Here is a 21,328-nt window from a genome sequence, read left to right as displayed (position 1 = left end):
AGCCAGTCGTCCGGCTTAGAAATCTGGGTTGAATCCAAGAAGGACAGGAGAGGCAGAAACGTGTCTGTGATCCCGTATATAAAGTCACGGAGACACTACGTGGCAGGAAACGTCATGCATTCTTCAGGCCATCATCACTCACAAGAAAGAGGGGGCTGGACGGAAGTGGAATGGGCAGGACGCACCCAGCTCGCTGAAGGGCGGGGAGGAACCATGAACATGCTCCCCCCTTTGGACTCCATTTCTTCACTCTGAGCACCAATATGGTGGAGTTGACTGAGTGCGAAGAAAAGCTGGCATATCAGAGAGAGGCTCTTGGCAAACAAGGGCCAGGCAAGTTCCACATAATGATGTGGTACCTCGATGGCACCTGTTTCTAGTCAGAACATCCCGGTTCAATATTTTATCACAGCTTGTCATAAATATTCCATGAAACAAAACTCAGGAAGTAATACTGGATTTGGATAATTTTTCTAGCCTCGGAAGTCGGAGAAGCGATTTTCATTTTCAAAGCATCTAATCCATTTCTTAATTATGCATGAAGATAGATGTGACTGCTATAATATTTAACACTATCAAGTGTAGTGATGGAAGACGCTTGGTTAAACAGTGAGGGAGCAAGGTAAGGGACCGAGTGACAATGGGCAGGAAACCGAGCATGGGTGCGACAAGTGCCAGCACCATGTTTCATGGGAAAATTGGGGGATTAGCATCAATGCCATGTGGCTTTCATTTGCAAGGATTGGTTCATTTTTATCGTTCCCAGGAACATACCCTGTTTTTATTTGTGGGTGTTTACAGATTGGCCATTGGGGAGATTGTGAAGTAGGCAAATTTTGGTTTTGGTGGTCTACTTCCCTTTCTGTCTTCCCTCAAGCCCCCTACTCTTTGTGATCCCTTATCCTTAAGGTGCTCAGAACACGTAGGGGCCTCAGATGCCTTGTCTCATAGGACAAAATAGGACCAATTTGAGCCTTACTACATTGTCAGCAACCTCAGGCTGAGACTTTGCACAAAGAGGAATAAGAGGTGAAGATCCCCAGGATCCTAAGCCAAGAAGAGACTAGGACTGGAACATCTGGAAAGGTCTGAGTGCACACCCTTCATCACATGAGAGGAAACTGAGGGCCCAGGAAGCAGGCATCCTGACATCAGTCCCAGCCAGCAAGGCACAAAGCCAGAACCAGAACTCAGCTACCCTACACAGCACATTCCTGGCATCTCACACTAGGTTCCCTTCAGTAAGGGAAAGAAAGTTTTAGATGGGAACCTCTTTGCATTCAGTCATTCTTCATAGCGTGGGGCTGGATCCCACAAACGGTGAGATCATGACCTGAGCCGAAATCAAGAGTCAAATGCTTAACCGGCTGAGCCACCCAGGCGCTCCCTCACGTAAATCATTCCTTAATCACAATTGTGGTGAGTGTGGATCATGATGGTGACTCTAATCGGAGGTGAGTAAAGGGACCTTCTCCCTGAAACATCCATTGGACAGGAGGGGATTTAACAGCATTCATCAAGGGGGGATTCAATGTTGCAAGCCAATAATATCCCATATCCACTTAACAAGTGAGCTACATGGCATCCTACTGCCCTGAAAGAATCACTGTGCTTTCAAAAGAGGCCAGTATCCCCAGGAGATCATTCACAACCCTGGCAGGATATTTTCATTTTCGGTTTGTTTTCACAGCTGCTGGTGGAGAGGAGCTCTTTCTTACGGTCTCAGCTACATTTACCAAACAGTGCCCTGATGTACACTTGTCCCACTTCATCTGCCTGTCACTAGGATTCTCGAAACGACGTGAAAAAGTTGAATTCCGTCTGACATATTCGAAATCATTGCTGATTTGTTGACATTTCCCCAGTTGTCTGGGTGACAACAGCGAGTCGTTCCAAAGCACGCTTGTCAAAAGATCCCGCTGCGCGAGAGGGGCTGAGCAAGGGTCCCAGGGTGTGGTGCGCTGTGACGGGCCCCAGACTGACCGTGGTGAACGCTGATTCCACAGGACTCAAGCGGACACAGCTCTGTCTCGAAGCAGACACAGGGAAGCGTGTGCGTGCACACACCCACTATGCAGTTTCCTAATTGAATCTAACATGTAAGTGCTTTGCCGTTTAAAAGGACCTTGCTATCTTGATAAGAAAAACTAATGAGATGCCCTTTCCAGGGCTGGTCACACAATAGCCCTAGTGACAAGGACCCCTATCAAGAAATAAAGCAGAAGATAAATGAGATTTTTCTAATATCCATTTCACCCATTGTTCACAAGTGTCAGGCAGCACAGATTCTATTTATCATGGGGTGGGAGAGAGGAGACATGCTTTTGTAAAGAAAGTCTAAATTGCAGCATCGTATTTTCGGCCACCTGGTAAACCTCTTCTGTCACCTGGTAGAAAACAAAGCAAGGTTTGGGTTTGTGGGGCGGAGAGCAGAAGGTGTCCATATTTCTGCATTTTTGCCTCAGGGCTGACAATGCGCTAGAAAGGATCATTTGGAACAGAGGGGAGAAAGAGATTATTTCTGACTGTGGAGTATAGGAGTCTATTTATAATCCATTAAATTGTAGCTGTGTCAAATGTTCAAAATGCAAATGGAGACTAAGAAATTGCCACTTAAGACTGATGCACTTTAAAACTTTCAGAAGCTACATTAAGACACAAAGTAAAACACAGAAGTTCAATTCCAGGTCTAGGAGAAGGTTGGGTATGTTTATAGGAACTCCTGGTGTTCTTTTCTCTAGAAGAAGGGACTCCCCACGGGATCGATATCTATGTTGTTCCATAAGATGCATGATTAATAAAGGAAAGCACTGGACAAAAGAATCGGGTGGAAGCCAAGAAAATATTTAAATCTCTGTGGTCCAACTTTGCAAAAATTTACATTTATAAGAATGACATAACTGTCAGGAATCTGACCTTGCAAAGGGACCGCTGGAGTGAGATGCCGAAAGCTCCTATGTCTTCTCCCAGCCCTGTTCAGCATTACAGGGAAGGTAGCCTTGTGATAGTTAAGACATTTTTTAATATTTTACATTTCAAGAGAACCTACTAATCTGCAGACTCAGAGGGCTGTGGCAGCTCCAGTTCTCAGGACTGCTGTTTACTGCAGATGCAGATGAGGAAATGTCCTTGTTCTTTGAGAGGGGGAGCCACTGCCAGGCTGCCCGAGAGGCAATCCACGTGGGGTGACAGGCCTGCCTGGGGCCTGGGGATCTCAACACGCACCCCCCCCCCCCCAGCTTCCGGTCTGAGCCCGGAGAAGGCAGGTCAGCACCTGCACCCAGGCTGTCCATGGACCCATGGGGAAAAAGAACGATTTTGAGCCAATGTTGATTTACTCTTCTGGGTACTTTTACTATTCCTTTTGCTATTTTTAGAGGAAGTCTGCCTTTTTGAAATAAGCATTTCTTCTGCAAGATTCTTACATATTTTCATATTATTAGTGCCCTCTAACATTGTAGAGATAAGCATGGGGGGAGGGGAACAACACACATGCTATCTTCTAACAGATTTTCTTTTTCAAAAGAGCTAAAGAACAAGCACAGAGGGTTCATTTGCATTTCAATAAACACTTTCTCTCTCGAGTTGTTTCCTCGCTAGAAAGACGTCCTCAGTCTGGCTGTGACATCATTATTTAATGCAGGCAAACAAGCAAGATTCTAAGTCTGTTTGGTGGTGTAAATTTTCAGGTAATCTGAGTTTGACTTCAGGACTTGGCTGGAGAAATGATTCATAGGGTAGCACGGTCGATGTGACCTGTCCCAAGTCCCTTTGGCTCCACCACTATGGTGACAAGATCCTGGGCAATAATGGCTTGAAGGAGAAAAGCTTGCCTCAGATGATACATAGCAAAACCAACAACCTGGGACTCATAAGTATCCTTGCCAAGGCAAAAGGAATCTCTTTCTCCTCTTCCATCTACGTCTAGCCGGCTTCCTGTTGTCTTTTGTTCAATTGCAGGATGGTCTTGGTTGACTACTGAATACATGAATGAATGAACCAACTGTTTACTGACCACCTACTGTCCGGTCTTTACTAGGCACTCGGAATCAGAAAAGCAGTGTCCTTCCTCTCAAGGGGTTTCTGATCTACTTTGAAAGCTTATTAAAACAAACACATGAAAAGTTACGAGAGCAGATAATATAGAATGCCTCAGGAGAACAAGGAGGGAGACCTGATACAGCCTGAGGGATACCGAGTTGAATTTTGATATTGATTTTAACCCACTTTTTATCCAAAAATGATAATGGGGGTAGGGTTGAAGGATATGGGGGAGCAAACTGAGATGTAGAGAAATCCGTTTAAAATCTTTTTGGCATTTTACCTATGGAAAGAAGGACAAGAGTACTTAGCATGTTCTAGTCGCCACCAGGTGTAAGCAGGTACTATGATGTTAACCTCCTAGGAACAACATGACAAAGGACTGTATTACTGCCATTTTACAGATGAGGAAACTGAGACTAAATCACTTGCCTAAGGTCACTCTAGGACACAGAGTTACTGATTTAAATCCTGGTCTGTCTAAATACAAAGTCTATCATTTTTTCCACGACCACATACTGCCTTCTAAGTAAAAACCTTATTATTGTTGTTGATGAGCTCAGATTATGGGAAGTTGGTGAAATTGCAAATTCACTCAGAACGTGTAGTAGGGTATGACAATGACTGGTGTATCACAAACTCTCAATAGCATGGTTTGTATTCTATGCAGATAGATTTTTATACTTTTCTTTTTCCCTAAAGAAGGGAAGGTATAGCATACTCATGTAATCGATGTATTGCCAGCCAGAATTTCTTTACTTCTCACAGCCAAGTAGATGGGACTGGGTGGTGGGCAGAGTGTGGAAGAAAACAAAGGTGGCTGAGGGGTGTGCCATCCGTCGCCATAACTGGGCCAATATACTTATGCAATGAATAGCAGAAGTAGATGAAAAATGCAGTCAAAGATTTTGTAATATGCTTAGTTAATTAAATTTATTTTCTTGGGGCTCCTGGGTGGCTCAGTTTGGTTGATCATGACGGCTTGGGTCATGATCTCACTCACGGTCAGTGAGTTCGAACCCCGCTTTGGGCTCTGTGCTGAAGGCTCTGAGCCTGGAGCCGGCTTCTGATTCTGTGTCTCTCTCTTTCTCTCTGCCCCTCCCCAGCACATGCTTGCTCTCTCTCTCTCTCAAAAGTAAATAAAAATTAAGAATTTTTAAAATTTCTTTTCTTAATGCCTTTGTTTCTCTCATATTTATTTTATTTTTTTAAGTTTATTTATATTTTGAAAGAGAGCATGCATGTGAGCACGCATGAGTGGGGGAGGGACAGAGAGAGAGGGAGACAGAGAATTCCCAGCAGGCTCTTGCTGTCAGCACAGAGCCTGATGTGGGGCTCAATCCCTCGCACCATGAGATAATGACCTGAGCGGAAATTAAGAGTCTGATGCTCAACCGACTGAGCCACCCACATTTAGAAAATAACATAAGAATGAATGATAGCAAGATGCATTAATGTATCTACCAAATTTCATTTTAATATCCATTCATTCATTTGTTCAGCAAATGTTTATTGAATGCCTATTATGTTAGTCTTAGAAATTCAGAGATACGGGGCACCTGGGTGGCTCAGTCGGTTAAGCGTCCGACTTCAGCTCAGGTCACGATCTCACGGTCCGTGGGTTCGAGCCCCGTGTCGGGCTCTGGGCTGATGGCTCAGAGCCTGGAGCCTGCTTCCGATTCTGTGTCTCCCTCTCTCTCTGCCCCTCCCCCGTTCATGCTCTGTCTCTCTCTGTCCCAAAAATAAATAAACGTTAAAAAAAAATTAAAAAAAAAAAAAGAAATTCAGAGATACAAGAAATGATTCCTGTCCTCAAGGAACTCACAAAATTACTAAGACCACCTTGTAAACAAGCCATCATAGAATCATGCAATCCCTACCACGATTCAGGAAGATAGGGATTTCTATGGAAGTGTGGAGGAGAGACCCAAAACTTTCATGGCTGTTCGTGGAGGGGAAAGTGAAGACTGAAGAAGACTTATACAGGGGCATGACAACTGGGGAAATCCTGATGCATGAGTAAGAGATTTGGGTAGCAAAGGGGGTAGGACTTGGGAAAAGGTGTTCCAGTCAAAGAGAACAAACAGTGGAGCTAAAGGCACATAGGTGACAAAGACAATGATACCTTCAGAGAATTACAAAAGTGATTGAAGCCAAGTATTTACTCAACACCTACCATGGTCAAAATCCTGTTAAGGCACAAAGATTCAAAGATATGATAAAATTTTCATTCTCAGCATGTTTAATATCTCAGCGGGAAGACAGAGATATACATAATGGCATAAATAAAATAAATAAACGCGTGATAAAAAATAGTATTAAAAAGGGGGTGGGAGCAGCATGCTGGAAATACAGGAGAAGCAGTGATTAGTTAAGGGATCGGGAAACGCTTTTTGGAGATGACATTTGAAATGGGGCTTGAACGATGGACAAGCTTTTAACAGATGGTATTAGAAGAAGGCATTCCAAGAAGAGCACGCACAGACATAGGAAGGTGTGACCCATTCCAGGAATGGAAGCTATTTCTGTGGACTGGAGGCCGGCACATGCAGCAGGGTTGGTGACAGATGAGCCTGGTCATGTTGACTCCATCCGCTCCCACAGTCTTACTTTCACTGACTGTCCCTAGGGAATCTCATTAGCTTGGTCTAGACAACAGGGAAGTCCTCATATTTCAAAGTTGACCCTTGGAATAATCAGTTGCCAAACTAAAATAGATTTATTTTTAAATTTGGTAATTATTTCCCCCAGTGAGAAACTATACTAAGCAAAAAACATTATCAAATGTTTACTGGAGACCATCCACAGCCCTTTCATCATTGCAATAATGTTTTTGAATACATACACACACACACACACACACACACACACACACACACACACACACACACATGTATCAGGGCTGTTAAAATCTACTCACCCCAAACTCTTGTAAAATATTGTTTGAACAAAGCTCAAGTGTAAATGGTAAAAATAAAGAGTGAACTTATCATTTGCATCAATGCTTTGTGAAAATAATTATTTCCTCTAACATTTATAAAACTCCCTAAATGTCTTTAATTTTATGTTTAATTTCCTAAAAGATAGGGATATTTTCAAAAAGGCACAAGTCCTGTAAATTGCGACCACTATTTCAATATCCACAGAGGGAAATCTCAAGAGGTATGGTACAAGTTTGTGCTATAATCCAGTTTGGAAAACATTCTTTCGTCATAATCAAGAGTACTGCGTGCCACAAGCTGACAATAATATTAGCTATTGAGGGTGCTTGTTGGGATGAGCACTGGGTGTGTTATGTAAGTGATGAATCACGGGAATCTACCAAGATTCCAAGAGCACACTGTATACACTGTATGTTAGCTAACTTGGCAATAAATAATATTATTAAAAAAACAAAACAAAACAAAACCCAAAAACCAACCAACCAACCAACCAACCAGAAACAAACAAAACCACTCAAGACACTTAGGATATCCAATCGTTTAGAAAGAATTTCACAATGTCCAGGCTAACCACACAATCCAGAACAACTGCACATTTATCTAGGCTATATCTTTGTTTTCTCATGATAATAAAGCCAAAGTCTGGTATTAAAAACTCTCTTTTGAATTTTTTTTCAAGAGTAAAACCAAGAACCAAATAGAATCTTTCCATCTACACATGAACCAACACTTCATGGCCTTGAAGAGAGTTCTACACTTGAAGAGAAAACTGAATCCAGAAAGTGTAGGGAATTTTGTCCTTTGCCAGTAGGTCTTGCCCTGCTCTGAGGCAGATGCTATCAGTAGGCACCTCTTCTAATCATATACTTCTAACAGCAACTTCTTTAGCGATCACCTACTTCCAGAACCTTCTGGGTCCTAATAGCAATGGATGCCCTCCAAAATAGTTAAATGCAGTGAGGATTTGTCTTTACATGGGCATTTCTCTAAAACATTTCTTTTCTTTTAATGTGTCAAGCAGAGAATATGGAGCTAATCTTATTCATGATATTCATGACCTTCCAGTAGATATTGCACAAATTATTCCACAGTTCCAAGCTCTTATTATAACACAATATGACCATTTACCCCTCACTCATAAATGGATGAATGGATGGATGAGAGAGTGAATAAATGTGTTCACATAGGAATTCATTAATGAATGAAGCCTTCAATGGTAAGATTAACTATAGGCTTGGCATAGAGGATACTTGTAACACAACTTCAGACACAGAAACCAAGAGGATCCATGCATTTCTATAAGCCTGGACCCTTCAGTAATCGAGCGTCCATGATGCTCCTCTGGTGGCATTAACTTATATAAATGGAAGAAAACAGTATGGTGGGTGTTTTATTCTATAGCCCAGGAAGATGCTGGCAACATTTTTAAAATAATATTCCACATACTCTACTCCATCCATGTCAGTGCCCTTAATTAAACTGAATATTTCTCTAGATTCTGTTTTTGATGAACTATTCATAAACTGAACCCAAGGTGAGATCACACATAATAACCTTATGATTTTTCTTTTCTTTTTCAAAAGAAGTATAATTTCTAACTATTATTGAACTTAGTAAATATGATGCTTGTTTTTAGGACCTCAGGAATTCTATTTAGCCCCTTGTCAAGGTATGGAATTTAGTGTAGTTGCAACAGAGGGGCTTCTGGTGCAAAGGACCAAAACAGTCCACAGTGTTCTATTCAGGTTAATTCGAGCAGAGGAGAGATCCCATGACAAGTCTCACTCACCTGAGACTGAGTGACAAATTGGAAGGCTTAATCAGAATCTTCAGATAACTATTGTGATCACATGCCCACTAAGGAAGAGCACAGGTTTCCAGTCATATTTGCTGGGCATTTCCCACGTTGAAGGACGGAAGCGACAGTGTATCAGAGTCCTGAAAGCCTTATGTCCTCCAACTTTTGAGTGACGGCTACCAAGCTCTTCTCTGACTACCTGTTGCAAGAGCCAGTGCTGAGCTGGGATGTTTCTCCCCATGCTCTGAGGAAAACAAAAGCTCAAAGGCAATGCCTGCAGGATGTATTGTTTCTGTAGTAGTCAGGGAGGGAGTACACTGCTGTGGAAATTACACCGGCCTGTGATCCAGCAAGACCAGGTGGGGGTCCCAGTCCCAATCTTCAGTGAATCAAGCGTTTATCTATAGCTGAATGTCCCTGCCTGGGATTCTGGGATAATGCAGCACGTTTCGGGGGGGCACGGTGAATTCTCAAGGTATGCATACTGTAATTCAACATTTCTAGCTTTCCCTTATTAACTCACCAGAGATGGATCATTCATGTGGAGAAAAGTGGATTGAGGTGGGCCAGGACACTGGGTTGCAATTTAAATGCAGTTGCCTACAAGCTGCGTGTGTATCAGACTTCTCTGAGTCCTAGTTCCCTCATTTACACAATTATCATATCTAACATACTTTCCACCCGGAAAATCTTTTAACTTGTAGATATTGTTGATGTGTTCCACCTCAATCTCTTCCCTAGAAAGAGTTATATTTTATTTTTTTTTAAGTTTACTTATTTTGAGAGAGGGAGAGAGCATAGCATGAGCAGGGAAGGGGCAGAGAGAGAGGGAGAGAGGGAATCCCAAGTAGGCTCCACGCAGAGCCCTACATGGGCCTTGATCTAATGAACTGCGAGATCATGACCTGAGCTGAAATCAAGAGTCAGACGCTCAACTGACTGAGCCACCCAGGCGCTCCAAAAGAGTTACATTGTGAAACATATCCTGATATGAAAATAACACTTATTCCTCTTTATCTTAATAATTTCATTGCCACATGTGCAAATGTCTCACAAGTCTGGGTTTCCAGAATTTGGTGAACCACACCCTGTCACAATCTTGTTTACAGATTATCTTTAGAGGCAAGGTCTTTTTTTTTTTTTTAATTGTTTTTAATGTTTATTTATTCTTGAGACAGAGACACAGCGTGAACAGGGGAGGGGCAGATAGAGAGAGGGAGACACAGAATCCGAAACAGGCTCCAGGCCCTGAGCTGTCAGCACAAAGCCCAATGCGGGGCTCGAACCCACGAACTGTGAGATCATGACCTGAGCCGAAGTCAGATGCCCAATCGACTGAGCTACCCAGGCACCCCAGGGAAGGTCTTTTTGACAATAGACAGACTTATATCATTAATTTCATGATGTCAGGGTAAAGGATCTCAAGCAATGGAGATTTCCATTTTCTTAGAAATTGGTAAGAAACTGGCTACAGGAACCCTATCTAATGGGTTATTGCTAGCAGGTGTGGATATGACTTCCATGTTTGTCCTTGCTGATGGTAGGGGAGATTGAGGGTACCATATTTCCACAGCATATTTTTTCCACTTAAATTGCCCAATGCAGTAAACACACAATTATTGTGATGCAGCTCACTGACTTCCTCTGAAATGATATACTCTGCTCTAGCATGAGGCTATTAACATAATAGAAATGTGAATCTGATTTTAGTGCTGAACTCAAGGCTACTTTAAAATGTAGAAAGAAAAATGTTAATATATTCAGCAGAAGGTGTTTTAAATAAATATCTGTCATATATAGTTAAACTTGTGCTTCCCTGGTGTTAATTATGGCACAATCAGAAGAGAATAGAGAAGAAGGTATTTATTGCAGGTTGAAAAGCCAAATATTAGCTCTGTTACAAAGTAAGTCAAGTGAAGTAGCAATTATATATTGTTTTGATCATGCAGGGAATTCTTTAAAACACATATTTTCTTGTGTATATGTTATTGATCAGAAGGGAATAATACAAATAAAACTTTGACTAACTGGCCATTAAGAGGGTATTTTGAAAGTGTTACAAATCCATTCCTTTAAGTTCTTTGCTATATTTCTTAGGTGAAAAACATCCCTACTCAAGAATCTCTTCTTCAGGATATTTGTCATGTATATTTTTGTTTCAATGGACCCAAATGGGTCCGAGGAAGAAGGAAAAAAATGCAAATAAACAATAGGCATTCTTAAAACATTGTTGTCAAATTATATTATCATCGTCACCACTAAGAAGGAAGGATCTGGAGGTCACATGGATGGTATCTGTTTACCAACTAAGTAATTATTTTGTTTTGTATAGAATTTGAAGAAAATAATACCTAAAAATCTTTTCATAGGCATGTAGAATCTCTCCTATGCTGACGTTTTTTATTTTGCTCATTATTTAGAGACAACTTGGACATGTTTATTTTTCATGTCATGGCTTTTGAGGACAGCAGATGGAGAGGTAAAGCTCTATGTATGTGTACACATACATTCATTCCCCTTCCACACATACATTTTAAAAACCAAGATTTTATATAATACACAGTGCTTAACGGAAGAAAGTCTGTCTCCTCCCCTTAGGTGTACAGAGTTAATCTAGAAAGGGATAAAACATGGAAGAAAAATTCAAAGAGATAAACTCTGCAGTGGGGTAAGATTACAATGTGCAGTGGCTCCCTGGAAGAAACACTGATAAACGGTACTTGGGATCTTTCACAGAGGAAGGCCGACGAGCTTGGAATCATGACCCAGATATGTTTGAGAACTGGATTTTTTTTAAATTTATTTTTGAAGGAGAGAGAGAGACAGAGCATGAGTGGGGGGAGGAGCAGAGAGAGAGAGGGAGACACAGAATCCGAAGCAGGCTCCAGGCTCTAAGCTGCCAGCCCAGAGCCTGAGGCGGGGCTCAAACTCAGGAACTGTGAGATCATGACCTGAGCTGAAGTCCAACTGAGCTCAACTGACTGAGCCACCCAAGCACCCCAAGAACTGGATTTTAATAAGGATTCCTTTGAACAAGATCCGAAATGATTTTTTGAATCATTCACAAGTAAATTATTTCTACTTGCAGGATGATAAATAAATGGAGTCAGTTCTGCTGGGGGGTGACAGGACAGATTGCTAAGTTGGTCAAAGAAATTAGGGAGAAGGCACATTAGACTGTATCTGAATGATCTCTACCTTCAGAAATGCAGCGGGATTGCTCCCTCTGGTCCCTTGGATTTGAGTGCAGCGTGTCACTTGCTTTGAACAATGAAATGTAAGCACAGAGATGCATGTGCCTACTGGTTTAACTGCTGATACCCAGCTCTTTGTTCATTGCTTCTGCTGCACGGGTTCCACGGAAGCATGTGCTAATAAGAAGGCGTTGTAAGGGTCAGGCCGCCTGGAACACCCAGTCAACACATGGATGATCGCCGTCCTGGAGAATCACCCGGAGCCACAGCGGACATTGGTTGAGCAAGAAATGTGCTATTGTTGTGCTGAATAAGAATCTGAAGGTGTTTACAATTGCAGTCTAACCAAGCTTATCCCAATAGAAGCTAAAAACCAAACTAAGAAGGAATATTTGCAGTTGGCATGTTATTTACTTGGAAAACACAGGGAATCAGTTGACAAACTATTATAAGCACTATGATAATTCAGTAAGTGGTCTGGTAAAAAATTAATATACAGAACAAAGAGCCTTCATATTTACAACCAACACTAAAAACAAAAGTATGGTAAAGGAAAAATCTCTCTTTATAATCACAGCCCCAAATTGAGAAGATACTTAGGAATAAAAGTAATGAGCCATGTATATAATATATATAAAGGAAAATCTGAAGCATTACTAAAGAACTCAAAAGAAAACTTGAAGGAATACAAAAACATATTAAGGTCTTGGCTAGGAAGACACGACATCATAAAGATTTAAGAATCTCTGTGGGTTAATTGGTAAATCTCATTTTGATCTAATTGAAATATCAAGATAAGCTTATTTCAGAGTACCTATGATAACATGAAAAACAAAAAGTCCAGGGAAATTCGAGGAAAGCAGAGAAAGGGACAGTAGGCTGACCTTAGGACTTACTAAAACATATTATAAAGATATAATAATTAAAAACTGGTAATTCTGGTAGCTGAACAGGCAGAGTGTTGGAACAGAGTTTAGAAATTTAGAAATAAGCCCAAATACACACAAGCATTTAATATATGGTAAAAAATGGTATTTTAAATCAGTGGGAAAAGATGTAATACTCATTGAATAACAAATGGATATGTATCATGAAAATATCATATCTCTACCTCACTACTTACACAAATATACATGGTAGAGAAGTCAAATCATTGAAGGCTAAAAAAACTAAAATCACTAAGATAGTAGAAAAACCACTAATTTCAGAGTAGGAAAGTTCCTTCTAACGTGACACAAAGCCCAGAAGATCTAAAAGCTAGAAATGAAAAATCTAGTTACGTAAACATCAAAACATTTTCTATGTGACAAAAAAAAAAAAAATCAAATACAAAGGTAAATGAGAAACTATAAAAACATTTGCAACTCATACGACTATAAAAAACCTTGCAACTTATAGACGGTTCTTAATATAAAAAAAGATAGAAATTAATATAAACAACAACAATCCAGTAGAAAGATGGGCAGTGGATATGCAACAAAGCACAGACAAGGGAATAGAAACATACAAAAAAGATACTAGGCCAGAGAAAAGTAAGCAAACACTTCCCTGACAGATTGTCATCACAGATGAGCAAAGAGCAAAGCAGCCGACGGACAGGGTGGACGAAGATGTAGGGAAATAGGAACTTACGCGCATTTCTGGGGGTGTAACTGATAAAACCTCTATAGGAGGAATTTGGCCATGTCTATTGACCTTAAAAAGAAATCCCCCATAGTCTTTGAACTATTATTTTAATTTCTTTAAGTTTGTCTTATAGATAGACTCATGCAAGTGTGAACTAAGGCCCAAGTATAGGCCCCCAAATAGCTTCTGTAATAATGAATAATAATAATGATAATAATAAAGATTGAAGAATGATGTCAAGCTCATAAAAAGAGCACTAGTTTAAAGAAAAGCATGGTACATCCATACACTGGGATACTACATAGCCTTTATAAAGAATGAGGCGTCTCTACTTGACTACAGAGTGAGCTACAAGCTATACTGTGAAGTGCAAAATGCAGCCCTCAGGTGCAGAACCTGATATTGGCATATGTTTGTACCTTTGTGTGTGCAGAGCATAATTCTGGAAAAAGATCCCAGAGTCCTGGCAGCCACACTTGCCTCTCGGGACAGGAAATGTTGGTTGGTTCAGACGTGGGAAGAAGGCTTTCCTTTCTAGAAATTCTTTCTATGAATTTCGTGCTATACGTCTTCCTTTTGTACGAAAACAATGGAAGTAAGTTTTAAAAGAAAGGTTAGAAAACACAACTAGACAAAAAGGAGGTTTAGAGATTTTATGGAGAGTGCAGATTTATGACGGATTAGCAATTCTAACAGAAGTGCAAAAGAGAGATCACACCTGAGGCTGGCTGACTGTTCACCGTGATCTATCTAACTGCCAGCTGGCCCAGCCTGCTCTCTATTCACCTTTCCTAGAAGATCTAGATTGTCTACTCTTCCATATAGTAAAAGCTAATACCTTTTTTTCTTTTTAATTTCTAGAGGGAAACTGAAAATGGAGTTGTGCCTACAGAACACACAACATGAGGCTTCTAGAACTACCTGTGAACATCAAAGAAATTACGGGGTGAGCCAGGTGATTACTTACAAGGTTAGACCACGAATATAAAACCCCATTTCATCCCTTGCTGCACCCCATCCTTTGTGCTCATGTCCCTGAGAAAGAAGAATGCACCATCTGCCTTGCTCCTGGGTGTGGAAGGTATGGACCAGATTCATGTCTTGAAATAAACTCAAAAACATAATTTCTCCACTTTGCTTTTAGTTATGAGAATATAGCCTAAAACATGTTGGCATCTGAAAATAAAGCAGAAGGGGAGAGCCAGAATGAGGATGGGGTTGGTATGTGGGAACAGAGGGAACTAACAGTCAGGAACACCTGCTATATGGTGGGTACAGCGTTAAGTAGTTCACGTGGATATTTCACGTATTCTTCACAATGCTGAGAAGTATGTGCCATCAATATCACTTTATGCATGAAGAGAAGTGAGCCTTGCAGCTGGTAAGAGGAGAACCAGGTCCCCAGCCCCAGGGCACCAGCCACTGTTTGGTATCTTTGTTCACTACTTCCCCCGTTCCTTAGCTCGCATTTCATAGAATACCCTCCTTCCTTTGTGAGTAGAATTTCACCTGCCCTAGGGAAAATTCTGATGCTAAAAACTTGTAAGAAGACGAGCTGAAAGTCAAATGTGGAGGCTCTTCCAAAAAGAAAAAAGTATGGCGATTCACCAAAATCTCAACTCATTCACATTCTAGGAACTTACAGCTTCCCTCATCTTCTCAAATAAAGTAATATCTTACGTTTATTAGTTTTTAGCAAGTTAAGTCATCTTATTGTCAAGTTTTAAGTCATTTCTCAATGGAACAGTTAGCGGTGGGATGACTATGCTTTACCCCTGCTTTGAGACAGCTTCTGGAATCTTCTAAAGCTAACATTCCTCGGACTGGCATGCCCTGTAGAGACAAATGTGAAGTATATTTCTGGGTTGGAGCTGGTAGGTTAGTCCTGAGCCCTTCTGTACACACAGAAATTACCATTTCCATATAATGTCCATGTTTTTGAACTAGATGTCTCTTTATCCCTGGTCTAGTTTGTTCAAGCTCACCACCAGCTTGGCTTTGTTTCTAATGAGGAAAGGTAACTTTGTTACTCCAAAGACTTCTATTTAGAAACAAAGTTCCAAATGTCAGGCTGAATCTGGAAGTGATTACTCATAGGAATAAAACATGGTAAGTACATATTTGAATGGATGCTCACAGCTGTGTTTTTTATTAGAGAAATTCAGCGAGAAGAGTTTTAACGCAGTGTTATACTTGAGAATCTTAAGGTGTATAACGTTGGCAATTCCAAATTAGTGCTCCCCTGGCAACTGTCACTCTGTGACATCACATTTTATGTAATGAGGCATAAAAATGTATACTTTTGCACTCTACAGCAAATTCATGTGCAGGGAGAATTAGAGTTAAGGTGGGGGGGGGTGTCGGAGCTACCTCTGAAATCTTAGTTATAATGTTTAATCTCTTCAGTTTCTTTGTTTGCAGCTATATTTTTGCAGTTCTTAAAATTTAGTGATCCTAACACACTGCATATGTTTTAAGTGTTACAGAGAAAATACTCAATTCCTTTTCCTATTCCATTTATCTGACTCTTGTTAATTTCCCTTCCAATCCATAAGATTTTCTGGAACCATTAACAGGTTCTATGTTTACGCTTGTCCAAATCTCACTCATTTTATGAGCTGTTGGTTTAATGGCTACAAAATGTTTTATAGCATCTAGTGACAATCTCTACGGAGTGGATCTAGTTTCAACTAGTTGTCAGAGTGCTGATTTTGGCTTCTGTCATTCTAACATCTAGGGGAACAGTCACTATTGAATACAGATCTGAGTGGCCTTCAATCCAAATGGTGGGTGTAGGGATTTTCCCTCTCCCCAGATGAGACAAACTCCTTGCCTAATATTTAGCACAACCCCTGCTGAGCAAAAGGAACAACTGGTGTGAACTGAGGACCGTGGGGTGGTCTTTATAATCGCTAACTTTGAGATTCAGAAGGGAACTTTGTGCTTGTGAATGCCCTTACATTCAAAATGTGAATTGAACAAGCATGAATTCCTCAGTCCTCTCCCCCAGACGGAGCCACACAGATGGGCTGATTAAAATCATAGGTCTGTGTTAAAGGAAAATTACTGCATTAGAGGAAGCATTTGGGAAAGTGGGCGATGGGTTGGGGAAGAAAAAAACCAAACAAAAGCAGATGGAGTGTCTTGCTTGGCAAGATATTATTCCATTATTCTTTTATTATCTAACTTCTGAAATGGGAGAACGTAGCATAATGGTAGACACAGATTTGTCGGTAATAAAACATCAGGTAAAACTCCTCCAGGGCCAAAACAACTAATAGGCTATTGTTTAACAGTTTTGCAAAAGCTCGATTCTTTTTGTCTTCTTTTGTACTTTGCGATGGCTTGCTTATGTAAGGAACTACTGCACAGCCATGAGATCATGTGCATTGTGTCCAGATCCCTAAAACAAATACCTCCAATTAGTACTTTGAAATGGAGTACACTGGCCTCTCCAATATTCTCACTAGAAAACATTTCCCTGGAAGTGTTCTGCGATCTTTAAGCACACTGGTTCTTTTGTTGGAGAGATTGTTATTCCCCAAGTATCTTGGTTTATGTAATCCATAAAGAATGTAGCTCAAGGAGCAATGATTTTGAAGTTTATGTTGCAGAAAGGATGATAGTTAGGAATTTGTCTAAGATGATGTAAAGAGACCTTTAATTAAGCTAAGGAAATCAAATTTTTTAAAAAGGAGGTTAAAAACAGTTTGCAGATTTTCTAGGGAATATAAGGACCCTCACATTAAAAAGCAAATGCACTCACTAGTCTAACGAGGTATGAATTGGATTCCAGGTGGAGGAATGCCTTTTGTGGGCACGTTTTTCTTCTAAAACGATAGGGGAAAATTATTGACTTCTGGCTACTTTCAAAGATTAGGAAAATGAACCAGGGTAAGAGAACAAGGAAGATCGGCATCGAGGAATATTTGGGGCAAAGATCTAAGGTCAGGGTGCTGAAGAAATTTGGGGCAATTATCCACTAGTGTCCAATACCTGAGGCATTCACTGTTAAACAAGCTCCAGGGGGAGTGGAACATCTGTGTTCACATGTGCCCACACAGCCTATTAATACCATTGGATTAAAAATGGGGGGTCCTCTCTGCTCTTTAGAAGCTCTGGGGTTTTAAAAGGTGATTCTCTTATTTATGTCATCATCGTTTTCTGGGCGTCCTCTTCTCTGTAATCACGAATGTATGGGAAGTCTGTCCGGTAAAAGAGGAAAATTTCAGGCTATAGGTATCTATGAGGTTTCAGACTATAGATGTCTGCCACTTTGAGTGCAGTGACTTGGGCAAGCTCCTTCATGTCTCTGAGACTTGACTGATACATCTCCAAAATGGAGAGCACGCTTCCCACTCATCCGTTTTTCGGAAGCACTGGTGAAATGTACACAGAGCAAGGATCTAGCAGAGTGGGTGGCATAAGGTAGCATCTCCATAAATGAGATTCTTTCCCTCCCTTCCTTCTGTTTCCTTTTCTGGAATGGCAGCAGCTTAGTGTACATGATAATTAAATAGCTGGCTCCATCAACACAAGGATCCTGATGAAAGTTTTGACCGTGCCGTGAGGCATTTACTGTTTTTAAGAGGGTTAGAGAAGAATTAGGTCCCAAATAATATACGAAAAACTAGGAATATAGTGATGAAGACATTACATGCATGTGGTTCTACTGTTCTGGGGCTTACGTTCTGGGAGACGGTGAAAAGAAATCCCATTTTAAGCGGTTATGTAGAAAGTTTCCTTCGAAGGGTAGAAGCTGAAGTGTTCTGAGACGGGGGTGAGGAGGGTGGGTCTGCTGGGTTCAGGGTGGGACGTGAGCAGCATCAGACACATTCCTCTCCTCGAGCTACATGGTGCCCTTGAGCGGGCCACCCCAGGCGCCACCTTCCTCTGAGATATCTGATGGCCTGGAGTCAGGTGGCTCACCTGCTAATAGAGTTTTGAAATATACAAAGTGCTAGCAAGAGACGGGAACTTTGGTCAACCTCAGCTATCTGCATGCCTGTGTCCTGGGGAGCCCTGCCCTCCTGCATGTGGGCTTTCCTCTCAGAGGTACACTCCCTGCAGGGGTGAGGGCTCCAGGAGGAGTTTTGAGACCACTTGTGCATCTCACAACAGCCCACAAGCAGACAGGACTGTCAGTAACATTGGAATGTAACTACTTTAATTCTAATCATTCCTAAAGACCCTGCCCCCATCTACACTTCCCTCCGAAGATACATGCACTTACTCCGAGGTTTTATGGGAAAGTGTGAGACCCTGAGAGGTGAAGTCTTACAGACCTAACTCGTTGGAAATCTTGCTATGAAAGCAAGTTTTTCCTCCTCTGTTCAGTGAATCAAATGAGGCTCTTTTAGGGGCTGTGGAGGCCCCACATACGTCTTTAGTGGATGGTTCTGGGACTTGGATTTCTCTGCCAAATTCTTTTTTAGCCTCAATAGCCACTTAGCCGTGGCTTCTTAAATGCCGGAGACCTAGAGTTTGGGATCAGAGAAACCCTCATGAAGACTTCACAAAGTTCCATCTAGGGTTTAGGGAATGCTAACAAAAAATTTTTTTTTTAATTAAAAAAGTACATAAAACCCTCTGTGCCCTGTAACATTTGGTATGACATTGGTACATCAGTGCTGTTGACAGAGAAAAACACTCAACATCTTAATATTCAACTGTAAAGAGGTGATTAAGGATAGATTTTTCAGGATTTGAGGACTGTAAAATTAATATACAAGAGACAGCACATTTTAATAAGCTGTCAATGAAGTACACCAAATAGAAAATATACTGCTGCCTGCTATCAGAGCTAGCCAGCCGAAGAATTATTCTGCTTCAACTCAACAATATAGGAACCCTTAAAAGCATCAAATATTAAGTTCTAAAATAAGAAAAAAAAGTGGAAAGCATAAAAATGTATAGCAAAAAGACAAGACCCTAGAGGGAAATCCAAGAAAATCTGTTTATTTGTGATCTTTTCTCCCCCCCTCATTCCCTTACGAAAGCTTTGTCAGTAGTTGATGGGTCTCACATGCATGAAGCTGTTAATCACATTTAGGAAATTTACACGCTGTTAACTGCATATGAAACTCACTTAAGTCGGGCAGATTTACTACCCTAGATCAGTCTTATTTCATTTACCCTACTCCTACTGCTAATACAGATTCATTGTAACATGAATATGTGAGTCTCGACTCGACAATCACCCTTTCTTTTCGTGTGACTGAGGGCCCCCGATGCAATTCCTGAGCTGTCTGGAGAAAGTGTGATTCGGAAGCTCCAATACGGGAGTAGACTGTAGATCAATGAGGCAACTACCACACTTCACAATTGCGTGCAGGCACAAAAGAATACCAGCTTAACGAAAGTAAACTCAAGGTGAGAAAAAGTCGACATTAGCTTTTTGTTTTGGCTCAAGTTGGGATCAAATGCCAAAATGTTCTTCTCTTTCCAGGAGAAAGCGGGGCCCCAGTGGCAGGTGAGGCGGATGTTAACCGCGCTGTTCTAAAGCTTGAAACTTGTTGGCGGACAACTTGGTATTTTCAGAGACAAAAAAAATCACATGAAGTAGATGCAGTGGCTACAGCTTTCAAATACATGAACAAAGCAAATGAGGAAAACCAGGCTGGCTCTGAAACCTGGATACCGAGATCCACCTGTCCCTTTGGGGCTCAGGATGATGCTGTAAGTGACTTGTAGCTTTAGCATTTCTTCAGTAAAGAGCTGGTAAGAAGTCCAAGTGGAGTGCTCAGTCTAAGGACGGAAGGGAAGGATACAGAGAAGAAAGGGGAGCTCTAGGAAGCTGGTTCCACACAAGGACACTTTCTAAAGCTCAAGTTACAAATGATCAAGTAAGGAGTTTTCACTTTGGCCCTGAGGCTATTTCATTATGGGGAAAACCGTGCTTTTCAGAGCTTCAAGATGTGAAGTTGTGAAACTTGACTACGTTCCCAGCTGATTCAGCAAAAGCATGATGCTCTTTGTTCTATGAAAATACAGGACATTATTCCTGTGCTTCTAACACATGCCATATAACCTCGTGTATAAAATGGGATTAATACTGGTACCTGCTGAAGTGCCTCATAAAAGGTTGCCATGAGTATTAAATGAGTTAATTCATAATGGCAGCCTCACACAGGACAAGGGCAATGAAATCTAGCTGCTGTTGCCGCTATTTTTGTCGTTATTGTGGCCATATTTCCACAGCAGTAAGAATTGTGCTAAGTCACCATACTCAGAAGGCAGGTAAGTGATAACACAGTAAGTGGATTAAAGGCCAATGGGGGAAATTTTAAATTTGTCTCTTCTATCAATACTATACCTACAGGACTAGGGAAATTTTTACCGCCTTCTCTACACTTTTACTTAGCTTGCTGTCTAATTAAACTGAAAACAAATCATGGAAAACTATAAGGGCAAAAGAAGGTCACAAGAGGGCAGTAAGAAGTTCAAATTTTTTAGTTGTTTTATTGATTTTATTTTCTAATATATATATATATATATATACATATATATGCACACACATATATAGGTGCGTATATATATACATATACATACATATGTGCATATATATATACATATATATATGTATATATATATGCACATATGTATGTATATATATATATACATATATATATATTTGTAAATTTGAAGAAACATTTTCACCCACGTAGACTTGGCCATGGTGCTATGGGTAAAGGACATTAGCTAAGTGGATATATGTGGGCATGTGA

This window comes from Panthera tigris, chromosome B4 (assembly GCF_018350195.1).
Source record: "Panthera tigris isolate Pti1 chromosome B4, P.tigris_Pti1_mat1.1, whole genome shotgun sequence".
In the NCBI taxonomy this organism is placed as follows: Eukaryota; Metazoa; Chordata; class Mammalia; order Carnivora; family Felidae; genus Panthera; species Panthera tigris.
Note: the sequence above shows the minus strand (reverse complement) of the source record.